The 5845-nt window shown below is 50.4% G+C and overlaps 1 pseudogene; it reads right to left on the bottom strand.

The window, feature by feature from the left end:
- Positions 1-1933: 1933 nt before the first annotated feature.
- LOC119977232 lies at positions 1934-2722 on the bottom strand (annotated as a pseudogene).
- Positions 2723-5845: the final 3123 nt, after the last annotated feature.

Below are 5845 nucleotides of genomic sequence, written 5' to 3' on the forward strand. Positions count from 1 at the left end.
CCCGAAGCTTAAGTAAGTCAGGTTGGCAGGGCATAGTGAAAGGGTATAGCTCATGTTGGATGGGGCAGGGCATAGGATGGAGGCAGAGAATCAGAACTGTGGAGAGGAAGGGCTCCGATAGGCAGAGGGGGCGTGGGCAGGGGGCATCCATCCCATCACTGACCAGCAACCTGCAGGGTTAAACCCGACCAGCTACACATTGGACGCAATCCTCTGATTTAATGGGAAGCAGAATGAGTCCCATAGTTGTGAATTAATTTCCCACCTAAGATGGTGGCCTATCCACACTTCACACAGCTCATAAAATGGTGGTGGGAGCAGAGGCTGCGATGGGCAGACCATTGGCAGGGAAGACTCCAATAGCAAGAGCCCTAATTTTTGGGTCCACCTACCTGCCTTACTGGTTGTGGGTGACCAATAAAGTTCAGCCCTATGTTTTAATGAGATCAATGTTCATTCTTTCAAATTCCAGAAAATATAGATTCTAAATGCGCAATCTCTCTATATAGGGCAATTTTTTATTCCAGGAATAAATATAGTGAACCATCATTTATACCATACCGATCCTTCCTTAGGTAAGGAGACAGTACTCCGGGTGTGGTCTAATCAAAGCCCTATATAATTACAGCAAGACTTTACAATAAAGGGAAACATATCATTAGTCTACATAAATGATTGCTGCATGTTAAATCTCTGTAATACATTTATGAGGACCCGTGATCCTTCAGTGTACCACCATTTATTAGTCTCAACTTTTTAAAAACATTCTGGGTGGGACTCTTCATTCCTGAGACTAAGTGTTGATGCCGGGACAGGATTCGGGGACGTCTATGATGGCAAATCTGGCGCCGCACCTGGACTGATTGTGGGGCTAGCACCAGCGGCATGCGGAACACAATCGATTCCAATGAGAAACGGTGCCGGATTCACCGAGTCCATGATTGGCACTCAGGAGGCTGACAAGCTGCCGCCGCGTATACACACTTCACTCCGCACACACACCATCCCACCAACAAAATGGCACGGGTTGCGCTGCCGTACGCCCATCCCGTTGATGGGTCAGCTGGTGCCAGAGGGCACCTAGGGGGGTGGACTGGGGGTACATGCATACGATCCATGGCACTAGGTTTGCAGTGGGCAGTCGGCAGCATGAGTTGCTGCATGGCTGCCTTATCGGCTGCGGCAATGGTGTTCCGTACATGTCCACCCCGACCCAACTGCCCACCTCCAAGCCACCCTCCCCCCCCTCCCACCTCACCCCCCCCGGCCAAGGCAGGAGCCCCCCTTCCCGGCCAATGGCACAACTGTCAGCACATGATAACAGAAGTTAGACACTTTCCGTACCCCCTCACTCCCCTTCAGCAGCCAAGGCACTTGTTTCATGATTTTTAATAGCACAAGTGAACCTCATTGCCGGGGCGGCAGGGTGCCACAGTGGTTAGCACTGCTGACTCACAACTCCAGAGTCACGGGTTCTATTCCGGCCTCGGGTCACTGTCTGTGTAGAGTTTGCACTTTCTCCCCAATGCTGTATGGGTTTCCTCCGGGTGCTCCGATTTCCTCCCACAGTCCAAGGATGTGCAGGTTAGATGGATGGGCCATGCTACATTACCCTTAGTATCCAAACGGTTAGGTGGGGTTCCTGGGTTACGAGGATAGGGTGGAAGCATGGGCTTAATTAGCGTGCTCTTTTCAATTGTCGGTGCAGACTCGATGGGCCGAATGGCCTCCTTCTACGCTGTAAATTCTATTTTTTTTATTGTTTAAATGCTGTCTATTAGAAAATATTCAGCCACAGTGCACTTTATTCACATTGTAAATTTAAAAATAATATTGTGCCCATTTTCATAACTGGACAAACAAAACATTCAAAAAAGAGGATCTCTGGGGAACCAGAAGGAAGATCTCAGGAAGTAGGACAGCAGATCGCAGTTTAACGCTTCAGCTGTTGAGCATATGCTTCGTGTAATCGCAGCTTGTACTCTGACTGGTTGGACCATAATTAAGTTGCAGCAACATTCAGGGGGATTTGCACATTTGGTTCTCCCAGTAAACTCTGAATTGACAGCAGGATTGTCCTGACATCATAAAGTGCTGACCATTTGTCTTTGAGAATATCCAGGCAAATATTTCCTTCTCCGTCTACATTGGGATGGTAGGGCAGCACGGTGGCACGGTGGTTAGCATTGCTGCCTACGGCGCTGAGGACCCGGGTTCGAATCCCGGCCCTGGGTCACTGTCCGTGCGGAGTTTGCATGTTCCCCCCGTGTCTATGTGGGTTTCACCCCCACAACCCAAAGATGTGCAACTTAGGTGGATTGGCCATGCTAAATTGCCCCTTAATTGGAAAAAATAATTGGGTACTCTAAATTAATTAAAAATAATACATTGGGATGGTAGCAGGAAGTGAGGAGGTTCATAATTGGAGGGTTGTATGGGTATCCAGGAACTTTGAGTGACAGCTTGTATAAACCTTGAGTGGACAGCTTGAGTGACAAACCTTCATAAGCCATTCCAGAAGCACCGTCAATGGTTCCAATCCACCAAATAGCTTATTTGATTCAAGAAATGCAGAAATTCCTTTGTAACCAGACAGGATGAGAGTCATCAGCTCCTGCTGCAATCGTATGGACACGGAGTCCCGGGTGATGGCAGCACCGCTCTCACTGCCTTTCCAGGAGGCTCCTGATCCAGTGGTGGCAGGGTCCATATTCTGGGCCATGCTGCCGAGGCACCCTTGGTACACTCTCTGTCGGCAGTCTCTCCCTGTGCCTCTGGCCCACTCTCCGGTTCGGATCGTCTCCCTCTCTGCCAGGGTCTCTGTGCCAGGATCTTGTTTCTCTCTCTCTCTCTGTCTGTCTCTCAGGGTCTCTGTGTCGGGTGCTTGTGTGTCTCAGTGTGTGTGTGTGTGTGTGTGTGTGCATCTGGGTCTCTTGCATCTCTGCAAATAGTGGAAAATAGTGGAGGCCCCAGAGAATACGGGGTCAGACCCGCTAATGATATGCAAATGTCGTTTACTGTACGTGCGGAATAGAACGCATTGATGCCGCTGTCGAGGAGAATTGCTATTTGGCGTGAACACGGCATCCACCATGATTTCAGCGTCAGAACCGATTCTCCGCCCAATTGCCTTTCCCGATTTCGGCATCGGCCAACAGAGATACCCGCCCTCTGTGTTTTCATTCTCCCTCCCAAAATGGGTATTTTCACTTTCCCCCACTTTATCTCTTTACAGCCTTTTAATGTCCTCCTCACGGATTAAATTCCCGCCTAGCTTTGTATAAAGGACACCACACGATGAATTTGCAACTAGCGTCTGACCACAGAAACTTGGGGCTGGATTCTCCATTGCCCAACACCAGGGGCTTTATCTTTTCCAAAAGCTCAACATCTGCCTGGGCACCAGCCGTTCCTTGAGATCGGGCAGCCCTCCGACTGTCCACTCCCTCGGTAGTCCTTGCCTCCACTGAATGTGCTGCAGCATATGTGTGGTGCCCACTGGAGGGTGACCCAGGAGCCTAATTGCTCACATTATCCACCGAGGTGGTAGCCCCTGTGATGGTGGATGGTGCAGGTGAAAGCAGTGTCAAATCATCGGTGTCTTCTCCAGAGTGGTGCTCCGGGGTGCTCTGAGGGTCTGGATGTGGGGCAGTGACCCCGGACTGCTTAGCCTCATCTGATGGTGATCCTGCAAGACAAAAAGTCATGGGGTGAGATCTTGGGAAGGACTGGTCCGTGGGAGAGGGGTGACTCACTTGCTATAGGGCATTGCATTGGACTTTCACTTCTTTGCCGTATGTCGGCCTCCATGTCAGCCACAGCCCTCTCCTTGACCTCCCCGGTGGGTTGCAGGGCTCTTTACTCTGAGGGCATGTAGGCCCACAGATCTGGGATGCTCTCTCCCACCTTCTCACACTCCTGGTGATTATGGGCTACTTTATCCTTGGGGCCACAGAAAGGACATAGTGAGATGCTGGGACACGAGTTTAATGGGGAGTTTGTAGCTGGTAGCATGTGTCTGCAAGGCTCCTGGCTGAAGAAGACAATACATATGTTGGGGTTTCATGAAGGGTGGTTCATAAGGGAGATGCAGGCAGGTGGGGTGCTGTTGGCTCCAGGGGATTGGGGGCAGATGTAAGGAGTGAGTGATGCCAATGGCACAGAGATGGTTACTCACCAGAGCTGCTCAAAGGAGGTCGTTCATCTTCTTACGGCATTGTGTGCCTGTCCTTTTGGTGAGGATGGCAGCACTCACAGCCTCTGCCAGGCCTGGTTCAGAATAATGGACCTGAGTCTCCACCCCACCCTGTGGAAGAGGGTGTCCAGCATTCGGCCGATCTCCAACTCCAGGAGCCTTGGAACAGGTCTTTTTGCAGCCATCTTCTTGGCTGGAATGACAGTATGTGATGAGTGGAGTGCTTAAAAGCTGCTCAGTTTGTCGGGCTATTAATGTGCTTCCCAACCCCAGCGAATCAGATGCCAGCAGAGCTGTGATTCACGCAGTTGTACATGGACTGCATGCTGGCCCATTTACAGACTTGCTTTTATTATAACCACATGTATTGTGTGCACTGTTCCTTCCCGAAGCTTAGTTTTCTCTTTGTGTTCTCGCAGCAGATACATGCAGGATCAAGATGCTATGGCAGGCTAGGAGTGAGCAAAGAGATACATCAACACAACCACAATCACTGCCATTTTCACTGGGTATTACCTGGGTATTGCCTATGTTCCTACAGCATGAGAACTTCACTTTCATTTTCTTAACCAGAACCTAGTTCATCTGGTGAACATAGCATTGCACAAGGTCAGGGGAATAATCTTGCTCAGTATGTAATGGTATGTACTTCAAAGCAAGGAGTCTAGTGAATTAGACAGAATGACTGAAGGCACAGGTAGACACTTGGGAATTTAATATCACAGAGATATCACTGAATCCTAAAGAAAGCAGATATGGTGGCTCAACATTTCTTGTCAAAGGGTTTTTGGAAGGCGTAGAAAGGGGGGTAAGGAAAAGGAAATGGTAACAGGAAAAAGATCAGCTGTGAGGAACGATGATGTATTTAAGGATTGAGGCCATATGGGCTGAACGGAGAAGCAAAAAGGGGCAGTAACTACAGACTCCAAACAGTCAGAGGGGGATACACATGTTGGAAAATTGCTGAGGAAGGCAGAAATGATTGGGCAGTAATAGTAGAGAATTCCAACTACTAGATGCTGCATCCAGCGATGCAGGGATTGGGAAATGCAATTGGTCAGAGAATTGCACGTCAGCCAAAAACAAAGGTCGGCGCCCGATGGAATGCCATGTTCCGGCGCCTCGACAGCAGCGCAAATGCGTTCCATGCCACACGCCGGCATGCAAATTGTACAGGAGACGCCACTGGCTTATCGTTAATCGGCCCGGCAATGTCCGGGCCCCCTGCGAAGCTCAGCCTCCACCAGGAGGAATTACTGATCGTGAGGTTCCCTTGTGCTATCTAAAATTAAATTAAAGGCACCATGGCTGCTGAGGGAGAGAGAGGGGGTACAGAAAGTGTCCAACATGGTTATAGTGTGCTGACAGTTGTTCCACTGGCCAGGGGGCTTCTGCCAGGGCCGGAGGGACTGGCGGGGGTGGCCAGGAGATGGGCTGTGGGATCCAGGTGGATGGGCATGGACCACCATTGTCGCAGCCTGCAAGGCAGCTATGGGTGTATACCCAGTCCAACCCCCTACATAACCTCTGGCCCTCCCTGGCCCCAGCCAACCAGTGCCATCTTCTTGGCTGGGGCGAGGGTGTGTGGGAGTGAGGTGCCTATATGCAGCTCCTGCTTGTCAGGCTCTTGAGTGCCAATCCCGACCCCGG

Source organism: Scyliorhinus canicula, chromosome 14 (assembly GCF_902713615.1).
Source record: "Scyliorhinus canicula chromosome 14, sScyCan1.1, whole genome shotgun sequence".
Classification (NCBI taxonomy): domain Eukaryota; kingdom Metazoa; phylum Chordata; class Chondrichthyes; order Carcharhiniformes; family Scyliorhinidae; genus Scyliorhinus; species Scyliorhinus canicula.